The following is a 26,182-nucleotide window of genomic DNA, read 5'->3' on the forward strand; positions in this document are numbered from 1 at the left end:
CAGAAACGTTGTACATATTTACATTGCCACCACATGTGAATATATATTCCCATTTCTTGGCAACCCCTCCAACATTTTTTCAAACAGCTCTTATCCATATTATGCATCTTTATCAGGGTCAAGTACCATTCCCATAACATCTTGTAATAATTTTCTTTTATTCTGATTGATACATTCTTGAAATGTCTTGCTCTTCACAATGTTTCCCAATTCCTCTTCCCATACTTTGCTTGCTTGTGTCCCTTCCCCCCATTTAATCTCTTAATATTTTATATGTCATACTGGTTATCCCTTTCTGAAAATCATTTCTTCTTGCATCTGCTCTTTTAATATTATGTTTTCAAATTTTGTTAGCTCTCTTCCCCCAAGCTCCTTTTGGGACTATTTAAACGAACTGTATCACCCTTAACGTGAGTTGCAGTGGGAGCATATGTTTTGTGGCCTTTGAGCCGGCTTCAAACTACATTATAGTTTCTGTATAGAATCACCCTAAGTAAGTGGCAGGATAAGGCAAGCAAATGTTCCATCCCTTTGTCTGGTGTTTTTTATGAAGCTTCTGTAAGATTGTTTTCTTCCTGCTAGCTGACTAGTGGGATTTTTGTCTGTTCTGGTTTGACTTGTTCAGTTTGCCTATGCCTAATGTACAGTATTATTTAAATATTTGTCTTTTAATATAGCTTTTGACTGAGGACCAGTGTAGACATGGGAAATGACCAAGAGGGTAATAATCAGAAGTTATCAATGAGGTCCATCTCAAATGAAACACTGAATAGCAAAACATTCACTTAAGCAAATTAGAGATTTTGTATAGGGCTATATGTGCAAGTAGGCCCCATCTACACTACCATATAATGCAGTTTCAAACTGCATTATATGAGTCTACACTGACATAATAAGACAGTTTAAAACTGCATTATATGGCAGTGTAGATGGATAGTAAAATGAAAGTAGCTGTTAGTAGCTGTTAGAAATAATTATCTTATGATAATCCTTTTGCAAGGGAGGTGAGTTGGAAAAAAAATTTAGTCATATTATTATAAATGGGGAGTACAATTTTCTTGCACTTACCTTCCTTGTATGATGGCTAAAGGGTGGGGGTAGTGTCTTGCCTTTCATAGTGCAATAATCTCTCCAGTGTTCTGCAGCAACACCAGCTTCTCAAATTTCAAGTATAGTCTAAGGAAAAATGTCAAAAGCTCATTCTTTTTTCCAGGGGGTTCTTAAAAAGAGACTGCAGAGTATAGAAGAGATGGGTGTAAGAAAGAAAAATGTTCTACACAATCTACCTCTCAGCATTAAAGAATCCACACAAACACCAGAAGAAGAAATTGGGGGGGGGGGGGAGCCAAAGTAGCATGGATACATGGCAGAACCTTTTTCACTGTGGGATAAATTCTTATGATAAATGGGAGAAGGATTTTAACACAATTTTAACTGAATCACTGTTTAAAATATGCCACTCATTTTAGATGGCCCTTCAATCTAATCCAGCAGCGGTCTTTCAGTAAATCATTAGAGTCCAACTAATTCAAGAAGCTGACCCTCATGATAAGAAGAAAGCACGTAAAATGTTGATTTCTCATTGCATATCATACTCAAGGTGACATTACTTTTTTAGACTATATTTTTCAAATTGGCATGGCCATTCTAGAATATGTAGTCCAAAACAGTAAGATTTCTGTGCTTTGCTAGGTACTACCAGTTGCAATCCTTAGTATAAATCTGCCTTAAAATCCTATTCTTATTATTTTCCTTTTTAATTAAATCTAAGTAACCATATCACATTCTAGATCAGGACCATGGCACACAGAAACAAGGGAATCCTTCTGCCACCACTCACTACCAACTAAAACACCCTTCCTTGGGTTGTTATTGGTCTCCGGAGTGGCTACTGGAAGCAAACTATAGCTTCATGGAGTTTATACTTTCAGAGTTCCTCCATGGAATATGAACCAGGTTTAAGAAAACATATGCACTATTTCCCGATTTATGGAGTTCTGTTATAGCTGAATTGTTTGAAAAGACATATGGCATCCCAAGTGTAACAGATAGCTGAATCTCAAGGGGGAACAATTGTTCATTCATCTGGACCAAGTGACATTCTTTATGCAAGAATAATTTCTGATTAAAGGGTGAGTTTTAATGGAAACTAATTAGGCAACCTCTTTAGCCTGGGCATAATGATCAAATGAGCTGTCACACTGTACCTGATACAATGATCTCACTTGGTACACGATTTTATTCCTTAGCAATTACACTCCCACATTGCACTCCATGTGTTTATTGCCTGGAGCACACATGTCAAATTAAAGAGCAGCTTATGCACCTGATATTTAATTACTGCCTAGCACTACAGACAACCGGGAAATGTCAAAACGAGCCGTCCTCCATAGGAGCTGCTAAAACTGATATCTTCTTTCGAAAATGTAAAGAAAACACAGAGATAAAATATGGATGGACAGTTCACTTGTCTCACGATATCACCGTTACAAAATATAGCTTTCTGGATCTTAAATAATTTACTATTGCGATAAATACAGAAAATTTTGTTGTGGCAAAGAAGCATGCAAAAATGAGCTCATCTGTTTATATTAAAAGGCATCTATGCCTGGTTAAAGGCTTTTACAAAATACAGTCACATCAGAGTTATTTGTGTCTCACTCAGTTTGCTTCAAAATTAGTAGGATCTGGATTATTTGTACAGATCTAGAGTAATACACAAACGTTACAGGGAGCATTTACATGCCAGCAAAGATACTTTGGCAATTCTGTTACACCACATTACCTTAAAAGCATCCTTAGCTAATTGGAAGTGTTCCTAAATTCCTTCAAAATCAAATCACTGTTTTAATTCTAGTTGTAATGCACTTAAAATGAAAGTCTGCTGTATACATACGAGCAAAAGCATTTCCAGAAAATGGAGACACATTAATAGGTAAGGAAAGTTTTATAGCAGAAGGTGGGGTAGGGAGCAAGAAGGTGAGAAGGGGGTGCGGAGTCAGAGCAAGCCAGTTTGGGAATGCCATTTTAATCATTCCTTTTTTTTCTTTCTAAAAATAAATTATGTGAAAACATTCCTTTTAACTTACTTCTCTATGATAGGATGCCACCCAAAGAGCAAGCATTGGTGTCATAGAAGTGAGAAAGTTGCATAAGTGTGTCATCCTGGACAAATCCTGGTCCAAAAAGAAAAAGGAATGAATTTAATTAGCCATCATTTTAATTGCATAGTCTAATACTAAAAAGGCTTAATAAGAGTGCTTTTGTATTTACAAAACTGCACAGCTTGTGAAAGAACCCTCAAAACATTTGGCAGGAATCCCAGTCGAGGTATGACTGACTAGAACCTCTAATGACTACATGTAAACAAGTGTTTTGTTTCAACTGATAATCATTAACTTCCAGTGTCAGACTTATCCCACAAGGTTTTGTTCACTGCTTCACCAGACTGTTTTACAAAGGCATCTGGGGCTTGGGGAGAAAGGGAGGAGGACTGCAGAGTGTAAAACACACACATCCGCACAACCCTGCGGAGTGGTGGAGAATGTTGTCACTCTTAAACTAAAGTGGCAGTAGGCAAATGAAAAGGGTCATGGAGTAAAATTATTCTAACAAGGAACAGACTTTCTCAGCAGTTCCTGCTATTCTTTGACAGGCCTTCTCACTACTTGATGGAGACAACAATGCATTGTTTTGGATTGCCTGAATTGGATTTTAGTTTTTACTGTTATTATCTTAAAAAGAGAGATTGGTGTGACAATGCAGAATCTCATGCATGTTTGTTCTTTTCAGAGAGACTAAAAAGCCATCAGTTTTTTCCTAAAGGAGCAACAATGTTGAAACAATTTACAGTGAAAAAGACCATGTATCTTTAAGCACTGGATATATGGATGGAAAGGGCAAGTCGAGATAGGACAATATGTGAGTATCCGAAGGGTGTACTAAGAAGCTACTGTTATGAGGGAATTTGAGAAAACCCAATAATCATACATGTACATAATAAGAAACGTATTAAAGCTACCTGTGTGGTGCCTAATATTCAAAGACATAAATCAAGCTCTCCTAATGTGCTCCACTGAGAAGTGGACCTGGATTGGCAATTGTTGTTGTAGTTTCACATATTATCTCATCACACGGATGACCCTCCCCCCATGCCGTTTCGCTAGCCTCCGTGTGACAACGCTTCCCCCATCACACAGGGTAAGCGTCACTGAAATGGGAGCCTTCCCATGTTAGAGGGAAGCATCCTATGACACTTCCACTCCAGTTGGAGGCAGGGCTTCAACAGGAAGTCCAGGAAGTCCTAATCTACCAGGTTCACAAAGACCCATTCATGGAAGCCCCATTCATGGAAGCCCCCTAAGTAGTAAACTGGAATTTCTCCTCACAATCTAAAATATATGTCTCATTAACATATTTAAAAATATATATCTCCATTTTCACTGAAGTTAGGAAATAAGAGCTTATAAACCCAGTGAGACTTGTTTCTGGATAAACAGACATAAGATTTCTAAACAGAAAACTATAATTATAAGGAATATTGAATTCAGTATTCTTTATAATTATTGTTTTCTGTTTGACTCAATAATGGCTGTCACAAGAACCTCACATTTCTGGTTGACTGGAAAATCCAAGCGTGAAGCTTATTTCCAAAAGGTACCAAATCCATCTGAACAAATTTACAGAAATAAAAAACCTGCTGAGGATATGCACTATTTTGCTACAAAAAGCAATTTTCCAATTTGTGATTTGATACATTTTGACAGTTTTGATCTGTACATAATATTCCTACTCCTAGCCAACAATGTGCTGCCACCTATAACCCATTTTTCAATTTTGAGGGATTTGGTACCTTTTGGAAACAAACTCCACAAATGTGCCTTCTATGAAACATGTTCCATTGAATTCAATGAGTGTTACTCCCAAGTAATTATATACAGTACTGCAGCCTGATCATTATCTGCAACAAGTGGCATTCATGCTTTAGTATACGGTAGCAAGAAACTTTTCTTCAAAATTTTTTTACCTATTCTGGATCAAATCTGCTTTACTAAAACTCTGCTTTGGGATCTGGTAGAAATGAGGTTTTGAAATTGAATAAATACATATTAACTAATCTGACTGGTCCTATTTAATGGAATTGGCATTTCATCCCTACATAATAAGGTCAGTAATATATTCAGCATATTTACTTGTTAATGAATGACACCAGACTTAAGTATACAGTGTAAAAAATCTATTTCATGCTTGGTAAGATTAGATTTAGAAAATTAGCGTTTCCAGGTATCCAAGTCAGAATGATGAGTTCCCAAAGAATTCTCTGCAGTGACTTTTCTATTGGATGAAACGATTTATTCGTGCTACTCCTACCGCTTTGATATAACTCCTTGAAACTGGAGAGGTAAGGAAGGGGGCAATGCAGGAAAAGGCTCTTGGGTCAGTCTTTTCAAATGTGTGAAACCCCTAGTTTAGAAAAGTTTGCACTTGTTTAATTTAGTATTAAGCAACGCTACAAATATAACAGCAATGGTATTGCAATTGTGCTGTGTGCATGATCACGGTTAGGCTAGCATGCAATTCAAATACATGCCCAGTGAGTATTACATTGTAACATTACCAACAATATTGCATGCGTTTGCATCAGGTTGTCAGTTTACAGCTACATGGTGTTAAAATGAAAGTTCAGAAATGCAATAATAAGTCAATGCCATTATCAAATTTGTCTTCCTAATACCAGACATACACATACACACAGCTAGTTAATCCGAGTTATTAGTAACATGAGAGTACGGTGAAGCAAAACAGATCATGAAGAAATATTTTTACTTTGCAAATGATGCTTGTGATAAAAATTCTTGCAGTCAAACTAAAAAAAATGTTTGCATATTTTTACTGGGTTTTGATGTTCTGGAAGGCATTAGAACATTTCTATCTGCAATAAAACTTTGTAAAGACATATTTACATTAGAGGGAATTGCATACTGCAAAAGGCACATATAAAATCAAAGTACACCTCGTGGGGAAGCAAAAGAAGTCTGGATGGCAATCAGTATTGATATTGCTACAAATACGGATAAAGTTTTAATTTTTTGTGAAGGCATATAATTTTAACTGTACAGATGAGAAGTGTGAGTTCACACTGGTTTAGAGTCATAAATTCTTTCGTTTTCTGTCTTCTGTTCGGTATTTTGGATGAACTTATTGAAATCATCAAAGCTAAATTGTTTACAAGAAGTTAGTGTTTAAAGGAAAAATCAATTTGTTCTGAAATTTAGTATCTCTACAAAATAGAAGAACTAAACAGGCAACTGTGAACTGAGTTAGGACAAGAAATAATAAATTCAAAAAGAATTAATATAGCATGGTGAAAAAACCTATACATTTATACTTCAGCAATATAATTCTAGCCATATTAACTCAACAAAAAAGTCTTATTACATTTCAGTGGAGCTTGCTTCCTGAGAACATATACATTGAATTGAATTGTTACAATTCAAACAGTATTGTTAGAATAAACTTGGGTGAAATTAATTATTTTTTCTTAGAAAAAAATTGTGCTTTTTCCCTGTGAATAAAATCATTTACTAAATTATTTTTATCATATAGCCCAATTATCCCAAAAGATTACTCATAAGAAGATTTTACATTCCAAACTCGAAGCAATGTATTTAATATTATTTCAAATGGTCTTTAAGCAATCAGAGTTGTTTTGACACATTATAATACTAATAAAATACAGTGTGATAGAGACTGGGAAAATCCTAAAATGATCATGCACATCTTTCTTGCTCTTTTTTTAAAAAAAAATCCTGACAATGCAATTCTACATATTCTTCTTCTGAAAATAACCACTAGTGCATTCAGTGGGATTTATTCCCTTGTAAATTTGTATAGGATTATACTCTACATACAGTATTTTTGTCCTAAACAAGCTTTTCTTTTTACATATGTATAGCTCTCGTTCGTGGAGAATTTGGTCTCTTAAAGAAGCAACCTACTTCAACAGAAGATCCTATGTTTTCAGATGTATTGATCTAGATACTGATATACATACATGTATATATATATGTGTGTGTGTGTGTGTGTGTATGTATGTTTGTGTGTGTGTGTGTATGTGTGTGTGTATATATATATATATTAAAGTGCTGCTTTCTATCCTCTCAGTAGACATCTAAAAGAAAATCTTACATTTTAAAATGTTGCATTTGTATTTTTTTCATGTATTTGAATCAAACAATCTTTTATAACTAAAAACTGGAAATAACTAATTGTTGTAAACTTAGATGATTAACACACACACACTAAAAATCTGAGTGGCTTTAAAATTAGCATTGATCCTAAATGGCTCAATTAAGCTATTGTAGCACAATTTGAAAACAAAACAGCCATGGTCTCGGAGCACAAAAATATTTGGGGGTCATTGCAGCTAAATAACAAACCTAAAGGAAACAGAGCCGCTCTTTCTCTTAAATATTAAAAAAAAAACTTTTTTTAAAAAAAATCATATCAATGTTTGAATTAGTTGCTTGGTCTATTTGCACTGTAGATTATTTTGGAACACATTCTAAATCTTATTTCACTCATGTTGCATAAAATGAAACTTTTGTCTTTTTCTGAGTCCTCTGATTACCTAGCACCACCCAATGGCAGTATGCAGAAATGCAGTTAAAGTTGTTTCAAAACTGGAAACTACTTTTATAAAAGTAGGAAGTAAATTGAGAGCAAACATGGCACAGCAGTTTGAGCGATGGACTACAACTCTGGAGGTCAGGGTTTGAATCCCTGCTCAGCCATACAACCCACTGGGTGAACCGTGGCAAGTCATGCTCTCAGCCTCAGAGAAAGGCTGAACCAGTCTTTGCAAAAAAGGATCACCATAAGCCATGAACAACTTGAAAGCACATAACACAGAGAGGCTTTGAATTTGCAAGCATAATTCTTATCTCAATCCATAACAGAGATGTTTTTCAGATGATCTTTGCATGAACTGCAGACTTCAGAAGAAATTATAATAAAAAGGGAGCTCAGTCAACTAGTGCTGGGGGCAAAAGTGGCATTGTCCTCTAAATAAAGAGACAGTGCATTACATCCAGATGTTTTCTCTTTTGTCAAGCATGGTTGGATCACAAAGTTTCCCTGTTTAAAAAAAATAACCACATTTAGAAAGGCCATGTTGGAAAGGTTTCTTCCAACAGATTGCATATTGTATCCTGGTGCTGGCATTCAATCATATGCACAACGCTGGTGGAAATAAAAGTCACGTGATCGATTTTTAAAAGTGATTTTGCATTCTCTTCTTTGTTCTCTGGTCCTGTTCTAAAAAAAAGAAACAAACAAATCCTGAATTGGACCCTTCATTCTCTGACAATTTCCTGGCTGCCTATTACCATCAACACTCTTTATTTTTCCGTATTCCGTTCAATTCTTTCACAACTGTTTTCAGTACTTATCACGCTGACATAATTTAACTGAGTGGTTCTCAACCTGGGGTCCCCAGATGTTTTTGGCCCACAACTCCCAGAGATCCCAGCCAGTTTACCAGCTGTTGGGATTTCTGGGAGTGGAAGGCCAAAAAGTCTGGGGACCCCAGGTTGAGAACCACTGGTTAACTGATCTTTCTCTTGTATCACGCTTCTCTGTACTTTCCATATGTCAGCCTCTTGAATGGATCGCCAACAATGAAGAACCTCTTCCTGGGCTTGGTTTCACCATTTTTCATTTGCTGCTCTTCAAATTGCCTCTCTAAACTGGGACTGCCCCTTCATGCATTATTTTCGAATGTCAAAGCTTCCTGGTTTTTTCATAAATTTTCGAATTTTGGTTTCATATTCATTTATAATCCTGTATATTTTTATTACCTGCATTGGTCTATTTGTTATTTAGTAGTAGTAGTAATAGTGGTAGTAGTAGTATTAATATTTTTATTTGAATACTTTGTTTAACAGTTGTATTGTTTAGTTTTATATTTTATTATTTCTTCCTTCCTTCTCTCTCTCTCTCTCTCTCTCTCTCTGTGTGTGTGTGTGTGTGTGTACATACACACACATCCTTTATTTTGTATGCCACTGACAGAACCCACTATTTATGCTTGCTTTATTGTATAGCACCATGTACATTGGTGACACTATAATAACAACAACAACAATAATAATAACATTAATAATCTACCTTGTATCTGCATTTGTATTTGTTGTATAGAGTTACTTTAGAAAACTCCTCCAGCAAAATCCAATAATCCTATTGCTAATGCCATAACAATAATCCATGGCATGATTGTGGGAAATTGATACATTTTAAGCCTTCATCACTCGCAAAATGGGGATTCTGTATGTACATATATGTGTTCTTTCCCAAAATAATGAGAATTATTTCTTATTGAACATAAAGGCAACTACAGTTTATCTCCTTCAAAATAGGCTCCTTGTGATCAAATAGTGATTCCAGCATTACTGCCACTCTTTATAGCAGTGGAGAAAGTCCTCACTTGAGATGTTGTTCAAAGCCCTCAGAGCAGCTCCCTGGATGTTTCCAACAATTATGTCATTTGAGGTGAGGTTTGAGCTTGGAGAAAGAAATTGCATGGAGTCAAGTCAGGGCTGTTTGGTGTGTGGGGAAGCATTCAGAACAGTCTCCACAAGATCAGTCACATTGTTCCTGTTCTTGAAGTTGAAGGATGCTGCTCCAGACTCCTCTGCATTTTTACCTGTAACAGGACACAAAAACCACTACAAACTTTGCTAACATATCAACTGCTATAAAAGTCGGACTCAACTGAGAAAGGTCAAACTGTTCCCTCTCCACCTGCCTCAACCCTCACTTTCCTTTCCTGGTACTTTTGAACTGCACCAAAATCATTCTCATTACTTTTGGGACAGACTACATATGTTATTTGTCATATTTTACAGCTTCTTTAATGCAAGTGTTCTGTTCCTTGTACTATTACATACAAAGGAAACATAGCTGCACAAGGGACACTATTATCTTTATACAATAAGCAACTGTCACATAAAAAATTAGGAAACTATCACCAGAACCCTACTTATCTGAGGAAACATAATTTAGTAATGCCTGTTGTCCCAACCCCCAATTAATCTAACTGAAGAACCAGCCAATGGAGCAGGAAAATGTTGTCTGCTCAGTTGGCAATTTGGATACAAAAAGAGTGAAGTTTCCACTGCTTCCTGTGAGTTGGCAAGATTAGAACAAGGAATTATTATAGGACCCTTGCTTTAGATGGCCACAGGCTCACTAATTGGCAGGAGGGGGGCTGGAAACTTCATTCCCCAGCTGAACAGCTTTCCTAAACCTAATTCAGCAGGTGGCTGTTGAGGTGAAGCTGCTGGTATAAGCGTGGGTTGTGACACAACAGTTATGGATCCATAACTCCAGGTTATAAATCAGTATCTGCAATGCTACCAGCCTAGCTGCTTAACATGGTCTTCTCACATGTTAAAAAAAGCTCCAGAGCTCATCCACATTTTGCGTGAATATAAACAGCTGGGCCACTGCCTCAGTTATTTACACTGCCATTCCACTTTCTCTGGGCTGTGGAAGTGAATTCGCCTGTTTTGAAGATAATATTAGTGTGCTTAAGAAGAAGTTAATGAAAGTTAGGACATGTTTCTTCATGGGAGGAAGAAGGACTCACATTGCTCCATGAAACCTTTACAAGGATTGTTCAAATAGATAAAGACAAGTAAAGCAATCAATTAGTAAAACAGTCATTAAACATCAATAAAACTAGGAACAAAATAAAATAGGCAGACATCTGAGATAGCATGCCAATTTCCAGTTTAGAAACTAGTAAGATAAATGTTCCCATTGTGATTTTGCTTGAAATGTTTTTTTCTTCAAAAAATAAAATAAATGGTTAGTAGGGTGATAAGAAGGAGGAAAGGTAAGCCAAGATTTACACATACAAACACACTCACATATTCTATTAAAATGTGGCTGCAAGGTTTGAAAATGTTAGCTTCCATTTTTTTATAAACCACAGCTTGGCATCTATTCCAAGCTAATATTATCTATGCTTAATGTTAACTATGTATTGCTAAAGTAGCCCAGTTTGAAACCATAGTTCTTTCTTCATAGTTCTCTGTCCACTTTCTCCATAAAATGTTCTATTTTCTAATAGAAATTGCCCAACACATACATTTTCTATATTTTGTTTGCTTTTTCTAGCTCTGTAATGTTGATTTTGAGGGTCAGTGACAAAAACTGTGTTCAGGATTCCCCAAAATTCCCAAAATTTTGGGTAAAACCCCACCTGTACTCACAGAGCCGTCCCGAGTAGGGGCGGGAGTAGGCAACCAGAATTTTGCCCCCCCCCCCCCAAAAAAAAAAAACAAATAGCTGAAAACTACATGTGGCGGCGGCAGCGGCAGCCCCCTGGAGAGTGCGCATGCTGGCACACAAGGACACGGAAGGCCCAGCCACCTGTCTGCGGGGGCAATTGGAAGGCCTGTGCACATGCACAGCCCCATCAACCATGCTTTTTGGGCGATGGGCCTGTGCACGTACACAGGCCTTCCAATCGACCACGCGGACAGGTGGCTGGGCCTTTCGATTGCCTGGCGCCGCGTCGAGCGATTACTTTTTTTAAAAATCAGCAAGCTTGAATATCTTACTGCTCATCCTTGATAGTATATGACAAAACTATTTCCACTGTAGATCCTTGAGGGACACACAAACACATAAGTCTCTGGGTTGTTGTGTGTTTTCCGGGCTGTATGGCCATGTTCTAGAAGTATTCTCTCCTGACGTTTTGTCCACATTTATGGCAGGCATCCTCAGAGGTTGTGAGGTATGGAAAAACTAAGCAAGGAATGTTTATATATATCTGTGGGAAGTCCAGGGTGAGGGAAAAAATCTTGCCAGCATAAATGTTCCAGTTAATCACCCTAATTTGCATTGAATGGCTACATCTACTAGCTACTTTCTGCCTGGGGGCATTCTTTGTTAACTGCCCCTAGTTCCCATGTCTCAGAGTGTTGCTTCTTATTTACTGTTCTGATTTTTGAGTTTCTTTAATACTGGTAGCCAAATTTTGTTCATTTTCATTGTTTCCTTCTTTCTGTTGAAGTTGTCCACATGTTTGTGAATTTCAATGGCTTCTCTGTGTAGTCTGACATGATAGTTGTTGGAGTGGTCTGTTTTTTCCTATTTTCAAGAGATTATTCCTTAACTTTGGTTTCTACATTATTACGTCATTTTATTATTGTTATTATTATTTCTTTGGTGAGTGAATTTGTCCCAAAAATTTAAAAGCCAAAGTACACATTTACTACTATCCAGATATTTCTTGATGGTGTCAAAAATATCTTTAAATGGTGAGAGACACAGAGCTTACTTTTGCAGAAGCCATGCTGACTCATCTTCAATAAGACATATCCTTCTATATACTTGATAATTTAAGCTGCCATCTTGTTCAGTATTTACAAGATCAAAAACTAGACTTACAGACTCATAAATTTTGGGATTTATGTTTGTGTTCACACATAATCAAACGTGACCAAAAGAGTCTCCGAGGCACCATAAAAATTAAAGTTACAGGAGCCCTGTCCTGGATGTAATCTGGCTACCCTACCTGCAGCTCACTGGTGAGTCCTGATCTAACATTTAGTAATCACTGATACGTGGGGAAAATCATTTGCAAAAAAGGTTCCATTAATTCAACTAATTCTTTATTTAAGTATGCTCCTTCCAACTACTGAAAAAAATTAACTTTGCATGTCTCTGAATGATGATTTAAAACCTTTTTATTTACCCTCTATCTTTTTAAAAATGTGTTAATTAAAATAATCTCTTTTATACTTATTAAAAATAAATTACTGCACATTTTAACATTTTCCTCCCTGCAAATTTTCTTCTTAATTAGTTATTTAAACTGCACTGAAAGTCCCAAGCTAATACATTTCAATATTAATTTTTCCATTTCATTTTTTTTTTAAAAAAAGGAAACAGTTCCCCCCTTTTAGCCTGACAATTTACTTTTTTTAAAATGAAATACTCATTGGTACTCTAGTGCATCCTTCATTTACAATGAGTATTTGCCATTGTTATTTTTTAATGGTCATAAAACAGAATCAGCCAAATATAAAAATAGGTGGAGAAAGGGGTGGGATAAAATTCTCTTCTCCCTAGCAGTTTATAACTTGCATTCATTATCTTATATGCTCTAGTACTAATGATCTGTTCACATCCCAGAAACAGACATCTCATTGCTCTCACGATAAGATACTTTGGAACATAAAAGTTTGCAATTTTGGCTGAGGACTAAAGCAGACACTAGAGAAAGATCATGTATAGACTGAAGGAATAGTACCACTCTATTCTGCTTTGGTCAGATCTCATCTGGAATACTATATCCAGTTCTGGGCACCACAATTCAAGAAAAATATTACAAGCTGGAACATGTCCAGAGAATGGTGACCAAAATGGCCAAAGGTCTGTAAATCACCCACTGGATCAGGTGAAGGCCACCTTAATGCAGATTTACCCCAGGTTGACCTAAGTCGGAAAAGCCCAAATCCTAGCCCAGGATTTGGGTTGTCCCCTGACTTAGTGGTAGTGAAGACAGTTGGGCCTATTCATAAGCAGAACTAGCCACAACTATCATGACTGCCATTCTGTACTCCCCAAGCTCAGGCAGCCCAGGAACACAGGATGGCAGTTATCTTCTCACCTGTGTGGTGGTAGTCCCTAGCCACAAAACAGCACCTACCTGCTTCCTGGGCACTCTGCCTAATCCTAGAGTGCCCAGGAAGGTAGGTGCATGGTTACAAGCTGAGGACTTCCCTAGGGTGGTGTTCAGAGATGCCGAACTGTGTTCAGCATGGATAGGCAGTAGGAAATCCATCCTGCCTCAGAGGTGGCTGAGGGAGTCCCTATTAAGATGTCATGTGGGCCTAATCTGGTGTCCAGGATGACAGATCGAGCCCACATCAAGGGTCAGTGTAGAAGGGCTCTAGAAAATTGAGCAATGGATTCAAACTATAGGAAATGAGATTCTATGTGAACATTAGAAGAACTTCCTGATGACAGGAGCTGTTTGATAATGGAATTCACTCCCCTGGAGTGTGGGGAATCAGCAACACAAAGTTGAGCATTGCAACACATCTGGTGTCACCCTGGAGGACAAAAAAGCCTCTTTTCTTGAGGCTAGTCCTAGCCTCCTGCCCTATGGGTCATTGTAAGCTTCAGCTGATCATCTTTGAGATCAGGTAGGAGTTTCTGCCCTTAGTTACAGAATTGGCAAAATTTGTAAAAACAAATACCAAGAAAATTTATGCATATGGCTCATGGGACAGAAGGCAAGAATTGGCTTAGCATTGCTGTTTAAATAAGCCCTGTATTAGTGGGTGATGTAGAAAACAAGGAATGTTACGTTGGTGAACATTAAATCTGGTAATTCTTAGGTGAATGTCAGGTTTCCAGACTGATTATTTAGGTTATATGGTGCTCAATGACTAACAATGGAATGGCCCTTGGGACTAGTCCTGGTCATAACTCCCTTTACAACTGATGTTGAGGGGGATTAGGATGAACCATGTCTCTCAGTTTGCAGACTGACAGCAGGATTCAGATGTCTCGCTATATTTTGAGGAGAATACAGTCATGGTATCCCATATGAAATTTGAGATTCTCAGTGGAGCTCTTGTTGCATGTCTTGCAACGTTAGGTTGTTATGCACAAGGTTTCCCTACTGTAAAACTCCCCCACCAAACTACAAATCCCAAGACTCAATATCATTGAGCTCTGACAATTAAAGTGGTGTCAAACAGCATTGATGCTACAGTAGATTACCCTTTTATGACCTCATCACAAAGTGTCCCAGCAGGGGGCATGGAGAACCCATCACATCACTGACTTACCTAGGACCCCATCCCACGGGGGGGGGGGGGGAGCGTTGCCACTCGGCTTCTTCCTGTTGATCCAAAGGCAACACAGGAAGCATCTCGTGTTGCCACTGCAGTGGCATACGCTGTTTGCTCTCCCTTTTTGGCACTGAGCCCATCTGGAAGTACACGTGTGGCATGTAATGGATTCCATGTCAAAAGTGGAGAGCAAGTGCTGTACAATGGGCAAATCAGCCTGCCTGATGAGATGGTTAGACTCATACTTTGAATCCCTTTGCCTGATTGTTGAACTAAACACCACAAATGTGTACTCATATGAAACATGTGATGACACAGCATATCCTATTCATACAGGATATGAATATTGAAACACCTTTAATAATTTGAATTCCAGGAGCACCCGTGTTTACATTGTGCAATCTATTCCCTGTATACAGTAATCCAAAAGAGGATGTGGGAAATTCCACGTTTATTTTTAACAAATTTCCAGCACCTTGTTCTCAGATGTGATCATCTGTCTCATTATGTTTCATGCTGATGTCCCATGAAAAAACTAGTATTAATTATTATACCCCTGATCCCCAAACATAGATCTAGTCCCTCTTGCATGAGTTAAAGTACAAACAAATACAAAGTGCATACATTAAAGTGTTCAGAGATTCATACACCATACATTCTGTATGCAAATTCTTAGATTGTATCTAATTATAGTGTTGGAAAGAAGAACTAAGAAATCTTTACAATGATGCCCCTTCCCAGTGGGAATATGAAATCTTTTTTTTTTCTTTGTTAAAAGAACAAAAGTATGTTTTTTGTGTAAATGAATGCCATTTTTATGTGTTGTGTATTTCTCTTTGGAATATATCTAAAAACAAAACAATATTATATAGGTCCCTATAAATATGGTTAAAATGAAATAAAAATGCTAGCGATTTCAAATGCAATTTCAAATATGTCGCCAACATTTTTTAAAAAAATAATAAAAGCTATCACATGCTTTCACTGTATTTCTTTTCCCTTCAACAACTTTTATGGGAATGAAGTGTTAATACATTCAGCACATTTTGTTAGAACTTCCACGGCATTGAAAAATTGTCATAATTCAGAAGGCAGCTGCATAGAAACAAAGCCTTGACAATATCTAATTGAGTCTATTTTTTAATGCTAATAACAGCAACCGTATTGTTGGGATACTGTACTATCTGTATGTATTTCATGGCTGAGATCCAAATAGCCTCATACGCAAGTTGAACATATTTACATGCATTCATAGGGTTAGGGGTGGGGTGATCAGGGAAGGGATGCCAAATTTCTCTTCCAGCTGCATACTCTCACCCTGTGCTGAATACTATTTTCTAGAGTCTTCCCATGTAAGAAACAGGTTGGATGTTGGAGTGGATAGAATAGAACACGTTGAGGAATGGAAAGAGAAAGGAGCAGGAAAGCCACTGTATATGTGTGCAACACGATCCTATCCCCAAGTTTCAGACTGCAGTTATCAAACACATTTGTTTCATTACTCATGGGTAAGTCTCAAAAACATTCCATATGTGATTTGGGTTGCACATTTTTTTCCCTTCTTTTGATGCCATCACTTGTGTCAACAACAACCACAGACCATATTTCTATGGCTGTTCCTGACACTTGTTGTGAATGTATTTGCCAAGAATTCTCTTTAAGTTATGTGTTTCTTTATTTAACTATTGAATTCCTGCTCTATGTCATGACCTCATATCAGGATGGTGCATAGGGGTGACCAATGAAATCTGCTGCTCTGAAGATGGCAAATCCATTCCTGATTTTACCATCATTGTACAGGCATTCTGCCAATGCACGAACTCTGAAGTAATATAATCTAGCAATAACAGGACTCAGGTCAACGTGGAATAGCAGTAAGAGGAAGTCATAAAATCAAGAGTGGATTTGCCATTTCTATGTGTCACTCCATTGGCTGCCCCTTTGGGGACAAGATAAAATAATTTTGAAAGAATGTAAAACAATGATATGTCATTCCAGAATATTCATGAGGAGGGAGGGAATGGCACTCCCAATGGTGTCACCATCCCCCCTTCCATGGATGCAATATCTCATGTATCCTGTAAAGACAAAATGGCAGCTGCCAAAAAGAGGCCTCACAATTGCTGGTAACTCTGAATTGAAAAAATGAATGGGCACAAATGCAACTAATTGACCGGTTTACCTGTGAATTCCCATAGTATCCTTTTTACTCATGACTGTTATCTTGATTGTGTTACAACAGGAAACATTATAATCTCCCAGCCATTTAACACTCCTAGGAGTTGAGTTCATCACAAGAAGGGTATGCATAGAGTCACACATGATAATGTATGCTGCATCATGCAGGACGAAAGCTGGAGATGGGAAGTAAAAAAAAAGACTGGAAAAAGAAAATGAGATTATAAGAAATTAATTCTCAGACATCTGTTGTTGTGTCTATTTATTCTTTTCTTGTGATATCTTGCCTGATCCTCTTGCAATTAAAGGCCATTCTGTTTCTTCACAGTCTTTTATAACAATGGGCTCTTATCAAGAGTGGATAATGGCTGAATGTGAGTTTTTTTTTTTGTAGTAATACTCATTACCTCTTCCAGGCAGAGATCCCTGCACAGAGAGGTTACGTTCCTTCTGCCCCCCACCCCACCCCTCCTACTCACAATAACATCAACTTCCAGGATTCTAGAACTTTCTGGAAGATCCTAAGGAATGAATCATATGTCTAGCTGTAAAAACATAAGCTGGAAGCCTCTGTACCGTCCAAGGGGGCACAGGAGGAAAGTGATTTATTCGTACTGGGTGAGGGATGGGGCGGAGTTCCCTCCTGTGGAACTTTAAACTGTGCCAGATAATTCAACAAGCCAGCCAATATGTTCCTGTATATTCTAATGTATTCTAGTCACTTTTTAAACAACAACATCTTCCTACTATAATAAATATTATATTAAAAGTAAAATATGTGGGGCATTCATCCAGTGAAACTGTATCATTTATTTAGATGGGGTCGAAATCAAGCACTAACCACTTTAAAATATAAGTTTTAATATTGTTTACTAAGTATGGTTCAAATTAGATCAGGTTACTTCACAGCAAGATTCAGAATGGTTCATTATCCCCAGAAGAATAAACTATCATATTTCAATTGATAGCAATGCTTCTTAACTGTCACCTGGAGTTTTTAGCAGCAGGAGTGCTCCAGAGCTTATAAAATATGGCGACAGACAGCAGTAACAAACATGCAAGTTGGTCTCCTACTAAAAGTGCTGATGCCCAGAGGCTACGGTCACACATTCCGGCTATAAAAATGGATACACCATAATGCTCATGGCATTCAATTCTACTTAGCCTGCAGGCTTCTAAAAGTATGGGAGGAAAATCTAGCCGATTATGGAAGGTAATATTAAGATGTGAATTGGCCAAGAGAGTAAGGTTTTGACACTTGCATTACAGTTCATTTTATGTGAACAAGCCTCATTATTGGCCAGAACATCTTCCGCGCAACAGGCTGTTTTATAAATTGTTGCTTTGCATGATAAGTCTTCTCAACAATTACAGATTACATTTTGTCAAAGGATATATCTCTATATCAGGAGTTCTCAACTTTTTCTTTTTTGAAGGAAATGTTTTTTGTGGAGCCCCAATAAACTTTTGAACACAGGGGCCACATTGCATTTTAAAATTTGACAGATGGGCCGGGCCATTAGCAGATGGATGAAGAATGTTTGCATGAACTAATTGAAAAAAAATAAACAAATTCCTATGTACATTGCACATATGTTGTGCAAACGGCAGTGTTTCCAAGGCGGGGGGGGGGGGGGCAGTGGGGGCTATGGAACCTCCGTGGAGCACAGTTTAAGAACCACTGCTCTATATAAATATTAACCAATGTAATTTAACTTATGTGAAAATGTCATATTGATAGTTCTTCCTCACAAACACTAGCTGAAATAGACAGATTCTCATATCTTCCACCTGTGTAACCCACCTGATATTCTTGCAGCATAACTGGAATAATGATAGAAAGTGGTGTCCAACATCTGGAACATCACATATTCCCAATCTTTGCCTTAAAATACTTCAATTTGGAATGACACTCCACCCCAACAGTTATCTATTAAGCCTGTGCGAGCAATGAAAAAAAATGTTACGCTACTATTACTACGTTGAGGGAGAATAATTTCTAACGTGTTTCTAAAATATTGTAAGGGATCTGTATCGTAACTATGGTTATACAACTTTTTCGTTTTGTAATTGTGCAAGTGGGGAGGCTTTCGGGGCTCCCTTCTCTCTCATTTTTAGAGTTATTGGGATGAAATTTGCTACAATGGTAGAACACATTAACCACTGTCATACACACACCCCAAGTTTCTGAACATGTCACGCATCTGCTGAATTTTGGGATATTAAAAAAGTTCTTATGGAAAACTTTTTTTAAAAAAACCTACAAGAGCTACAGTATCTCCTTGAATTTTCAATTTAAATGATGTAACATAACCAGGGTGCCATCCACCCCAGGTTTCAGAAAGATTTGCACATCCACTTATTTTTAGGGAATTTTAACTAACAGATAAATGGAGAATGTTTTTGTTTGTGTGAACTAATTGGAAAAAATGAACAAATTTCTATGCACACTGCACATATATTGTTTGTAGTGCAAAGAAAGAAAGAAAGAACACTACAATATTTAAAAGAAGAACAATTTTAACCAACATAAACTTAACAGTACTATTTAACTGGAAGACCCCAGGAGCCATCCAGACCATCCTCCCTTTTGCCAGGAGGGAAAAAAAACCAGTCAACAGCTGCCCATTCATCCTTTGAATAATAATAATAATAATAATAATAATAATAATAATAATAATAATAATAATAATAGGAAACCTTCTAGGTAAACTTTGTAGTTGTTGCCTCTCAACTTTGCCTACCTCACAGGGTTGATTCAACACCCAACAATCCCCCTTTATCTTTAAAGGCGAGGACGCTTTTGCCACAAAATTCAAAAGGCCCCAACCTAAACTACATTTCTCAGAATTCCACTCACTTCCCACATTAAAGCCTCAATGTAAGCATTGCTCTACCAGTCCCTCTCTGGGCCAGCCATGTTCTGGAAAGGCTTTTTCCTTGCCCAGCCATTCAGGCAGACATCCCTCCCTCCTTCCCTCCCACCCGCCATCCTTGATCCCCCTTGCTCCCCCCTTTGGGGAAAGTGTGGGGCTACTCACTCAATGTTTTGAAACTTAAGTTTTGAAATTTAAGGGTTTTTTTGTGTTGGTCGTATGTACGAATCTTACAAAATAGATATGACAAATGAGGCACAAACAAAATTTTGCACAGCCTTATTATCTATATTTATTGTTGGTAATTACCATCAAATCAACTTGATGTGACCCTATGGATGAGAAACTTCCACAATCCTTTCTACACTTCCATATAATCTAGATTATCAAAACAGAAATCCACGTTATTTGCTTTGAACTGGATTATGAGTCTACACTGCCATATAATCCAGTTCAAAGCAGACAATCTGGATTTTATATGGCAGCGTAGAAGGGCCTCAAGTCATCCTATCCTTAACTGCCCTGCTCAAGTCTTGCAAAATCAGGATCATGACTTCCTACCTAACCAAATGTTATTGCATTTTCTAGTGAGTCATGACTTTTCATGAAATGGTCGAAGTATGACAGTCTCAGTTTAGCTTCTTGAGAGAGTTCAGGTCTGATGTGTTCTTGTTGTGAATGAGTCTTCTGAGGCTGTGAGTAATAATGGTGGGATCAGGAGAGGAAGGAAGAACCCTCGCGAGGAGGACTCACTGGAAGATTTATACAGGAAGAGAATCAGGGAGATTGATGAGGAGTCTTCCGAGGAAGATTCATGTGAGGATTTGGGAGGGGATCTTGAGGTGGAAATGGATGCTGAGGAACCAGTGGTTATGGAGGAAGTTGGCATAGATTGGGCACGGGCTCCGGAGGATCTTGGGGAGGAATCTGGGTCCATGGATGCTGTAAATGCTGGAGATGCTTGGGTATCTTCAGAAGCAGATCCCACATGGTCTGCCTGGAGGAATGAGGGTAGTTCCACAGGTGTGGATAGAGTTGGGTGTGGGCAGGATGATCTTGATTCTGATGAGGAGTTTGGGATGCCTGATCCTAGGGCATTAGAGGTTTGGACGCCCAAGGAAACCTAAATAAATTGGGGATGTTTGGTCACTATGCTTTGCGTGTGGCAAGGTGTTGCTGGGCGCCATTGGGTTTCCTGTACGTGATTCTGAAGACTGGCTTGGGACTTTGCAACAGATGTAAATTTGATCCGGGTTATTCTTCAACGGAGGACTGGAATTGTGTGGGTTTCCCTGGACTACACTGTTATTACTATTTTGCATTAGCTGCTGTTCGCCTCCGTTGTCTTGGCTCTTTGTGCCATTCCATGACATGGACCTTCTTGTGACTACTTCACCCTTTGGACCTTGGACTGGAACTCAACTTGGCTTGTCTCTTTGCTCCCAAACTTGGCTTGGCATCGTTCTCGTCTCTGTGGCTGTCTACTGTTGTTGACTACTGGCTTTGCTCCCGACCCTGACGCATTCTCCTTATCCTGACTTCGGACCGGCTTGACTACATTACAGCTCTCTGCTCCTTTAACTCCTGGCTCGGCGTTTGACTCTGCAGCAGGTTGCCGCTAACTCTTCAGCGTCTTCCAGTTTTGCTTGTTTTTGTTGCTCACAGCAAAGAGCTTTTTAGCCCGGTTTGGGTTTTTGTTTCAGTTTGGAATCGCTGTTGTACTTCTGATAATTTACTGAACTGTTTTTGGACTATTACTTTAATAAACTATATTTTGGCTCTCAGTTGGCGTCTGACCTTTGACAGTTCTAGAACCCATTTGTTTGTCTTTTTAGCAGTCCTCAATATCTATATCTCTAGCACCAAATTCACATTAATTTATTTTTTTCCTATCAGCTTTCTTCACTGTCCACAACCATACATAAAAATGGGGAATATGATGTCATGAACTATCCTAATTTTACATTTCATAATCTTGCCTATTTTCTCCATAACTGCTCTTCTAAGTCTTAGGCCTCATCTATACTGCCATATTAAATCCAGATTATCTACTTTAAACTGGATTATATGGCAGCGTAGACTCATACAATCCAATTCAAAGTAGATAATGTAGATAATCTGGATTGTATAGCAGTGTAGAAAGGGCCACTATCTTCTGATTTTGTGGGTGAGTCTACACTAGCTATTAAATCCAGAGCCAATCTAGAGGCAGGCAGATGCACCTGGCTAAGTCTGCTGCTGCATCATGTTAGTATCCATGTGATCCTATTCTGCTAGAACTTTGTAGCACTACCAGTACTTCATGATGGCCACGGAGCTCTATTTGAACTCCTGAACATTGAAGGTACTGCTGCAGTTCCTGCTTTACTCCAACTTTGCCCTGCCTTTCCCAAAGTTGGAAGATACTCCAGAGGTTGCTTGAAACTCTGGAATATCTAGGGGTCCTTCCACACAGCCATATAACCCAGAATATCAAGACAGAACAATCCACAATATCTGCTTTGAAGTGAGTTATCCGAGTCCTCACTGACATATGTCCCAGTCCATAACAAATAGTGTGGGATTTTATTCATCTGTGTTGAAGGGACCTAGTTGTGCAAAGCACTCTCAAAGCACATAGAGAGATGAAGCTTGTCCTCTCTTGCTCTTGCATTTTAAAATTCTTGTACCTATTTACCTGCTGAGGACAAATGTCTTAATTTTGTCCAAGTCCAAAATTATTAGATGTTCTCAACTTTTTAATAAAATAAATAAAAGGCATATAGCTTGCACGGGCTTTTATTTATTTAGCAAGGGATTGCACAACATGATGTGCACAATCCCATCTAAGGGGCTAGTATATCTGCAATATTCATTTAATTCTTACAAATTGTGACAAAAAACCACAGTCGTAACCATGAGTATGCCAAACAGAAAACAGAGAACACGAGAACACTAAATTGCATTTCTTATGATAATTGAACTGAACTAGATCCAGATGTTCATAGCATTGAAGTTTTGAATTTTCAAATTTTGACTCATAGGTCCCTTCTACACTGCCATATAATCCATATTATCAAGGCAGATAATCCACATTATCTGCTTTGAACTGGATTATCTGAGTCTATGCTGCCATATGATCCAATTCATGCAGATAATCTGGATTTTATATGGCAGTGTAGAAGGAGCCATAGGGCCCTTCCACACAGCCATATAACCCAGAATATCAAAGCAGATGATCCACAATATCTGCTTTGAACTAGGAGCCCATCTAGACAGTCACTTTAACATGGGATCTCCCGCAATTAAAAAGGGGGCCATCCAGATGATGTCCCAGAGAAACACAAATTAATTTGCCACAAACCAGGAAAACCCTGATTTGTGGTGAATTAATTTGTTAGTGGGTTTAATCTGTGCCTTCTTAGAAGGCACAGGATAAACCCACTACTTCCGCTGTCTGGACTGCTCCATCAAAAGTTCTGGGCTAAATTAGCCCGGAAAACTGCGAGGACACCAACCTCCTCCCCAAAAGCCCACCAAACCCTTTTTAAAACTATTAAAAAATAATAATTTACCCGGCCTCTATTAAAGTGGTGCTGCAGCTCTCCTGGCACATAGGAATGATGCATCAGAAGAGCAGGGGGGACAGGAGCGCTTTTCTTCCTCTCCCCTTTCTCCTGGCGCGTGTGAATGATGTGCCAGGAGAGATGCAGCACCACTCTAATGGAAGCCAGGTAAGTTATTTTAGTTTTAAAGGGGGTTTGGGAGGCTTTTGGGGAGGGGGTTAGAGTGTCCGGGTGTTCTCCCAGAAAGTTATGGGAGAATATCTGAACACCCACCCCAGAAAGCACGCGCTTCTTGCAGTGTGTGTGGATGGGGGCATGGGAACATTTGAGTTTTTAAAATGTGAATGTTTCCAAGTTATTGGGCTGCCAGGATGCATCCTAGGTTATCTGAGCCCACACTGCCATATAACCCAGTTCAAAGCAGATAATGTGGGATTTTATACAGTTGTGTGGAAGGGGCCATAGTCTGAATCAAGGCAAATTAGCCCTATGCAGTCAAAGAAGAAGTGGGCTATTTTCTAAAGTAGCAAACCAGAGTCTGACAAATTATACTTTGAGGTCTATACATTTTTAGAGTAATCACATGACCACAGAGGGGAGGCTATTATAGTTTTGATTAGATTTGGACATTTTCATAGGGTTCATCTACACCAGGCATAAGTAAACTTCAGTCCTTTAACTCCCACAATTCCTAAAAGCTGGTAAGCTGGCTAGGATTTCTGGGAGTTGAAGTCCAAAACACCTGGAGGGCCAAAGTTTGCCCATCTACACTATAGAATTAATGCAATTTGACACCACTTTAGCTGCCATGGTTCAGTGCTATGGAATCATGGAAGTTGTAATTTTATAAGTTCTTTAAGATTTACTGTCAAAAACTGCTGGTGCCTCACCCAACTACAAGTCCCAGGATTCCATAGCACTGAGGTGGTGTCAAACTGTATTAATTCTATAGTGCAAATGAATCCTGACTTTCTTAAGATTTGAAGTAAGCATTAGTTCTAATGTTAGATCTGGCATCATTTTATCTAAAACATCTTTTAGTGCGAGCTCCTTTAAGATGTTTTTTTCCCTCTCTCTTGAAAAATAGCATGCACTTCTTGAAAAAAATCAGCAAATAAATTTAAAACCATAATGGGAATTTAGTATTTAATAAAAACCCAGAATGAATGCTGCCATAAGCCCACAGTCCATAGGAATTGCCCACAAAACACTGGTCTCCAAAAATGTCAAGTCAAACTAGTTCCAAATAGAAGAGCATGGGGAGCATGCCAGCCAGAAAATAGAGAACATGAGATCACTAGATCAAAATGAATGAAAGGAAAGAAACTATTTCTGAGAGAATGGTTTGATGATCAGGGTTTAAGGAAGCAATTCTCCAACCAATATGTGTGGCTTTTGCTGCACAGATGCTTAGCTGGATTTGGGAGCCAACCCCTGTGGGTTCCATTTTTAGATATTCATCCACTCTCTGAACAGAAACATCTGAACTCAGTTTAATTTTTTTTTGCTAGGATTCAGCATTGCATAGCACAATATTAGCCCCTATAGGCAACAGGAAGAACAGCAAACAGATACTGGTATCAAACTAAAGATGAAAGAGTAGGCAAAGAGTATGCATCCCATCTGAAATCCCATGGCTTCTTCCTGCAGAATTCTGGGGCTTGTAGTTTAAAGGAGGGGCCACTAAAATTCTCAGCCAGATTCTGCAGGAGGCAGCCATAGGATTTCAGATGGGATGCATACTCTGTTTACTCTTTCAGCTCTAGTGCAGTAACACATTTAATGATAGCAGATAATACTCTCCACAGGGAAAAAAGACACTAGGCAAAACGTTCCTCATATTGTGATTACTGGCTGGTGAAATCTAGCAGAGATGGGCTGATTGGAAAGGGAGTGGCAAATTCCATCTTACGTGTTGCATTAATGCTTATTGTTTGGACGGAAACTTTGTTGTGAAGAGGCCCTCTTGAACCTAGATGTCATAGAACTTTTGATAAGAGGGCAGAATGTGAGTGCAGTCATTTCCAATCCCTCTCCCAAAATATATGTTGGACCTTTTTCTTAGGGCACATCTACACTACAGAATGAATGCAGTTTGACACGACTAACTGCCATGGCTTAATGCTATGGAATCATGGGAGCTATAGTTTTACAGGTTTTTAGTCTTATCTGCCAAAGAGTGCTGGTGATTCATCAAACCACATCTCCAATAATTCCATAGCACTGAGCCATTGCACTTGGAGTAGTGTCAAACTGCATTAATTTTACAGTGTAGATGCAATCCCCAGCAGGCTAGACTGGCTCCCTTCTTATTGTCCTCCACTGGCAAGTGAAACCTTTTATAGGAAGACAGTATCGTGCAGTCATTTGAGTGTTGGACTAGAACTCTGATAGACCCGGGTTGAATATCAACTTGGCCATGAAAGCTCACTGAGTGAACTTAGACAAGTCATACTCTCTCATGGCCCTTCTACATAGGTGGTAAACTAGGTTTTCCCAGTTTACTTCGGATTAATAAAACACCTCAACAGATCCAGACCTTACTGAAAGGTCCAGATCTGTTGAAGTGCTGGGCCTGTGGGGACTGACTCCCGGGACCGCATTCCTGACCTGGGGGGGGGGGGGTCAATCCCCACAGCCACCCCAGTTCTTCATGCTCCTGGAACCCGGTGGAGTGGGAGGGCAACCCCCTCCTGCCAACCTCCAT

Source organism: Anolis carolinensis, chromosome 1 (assembly GCF_035594765.1).
Source record: "Anolis carolinensis isolate JA03-04 chromosome 1, rAnoCar3.1.pri, whole genome shotgun sequence".
Taxonomy (NCBI): domain Eukaryota; kingdom Metazoa; phylum Chordata; class Lepidosauria; order Squamata; family Dactyloidae; genus Anolis; species Anolis carolinensis.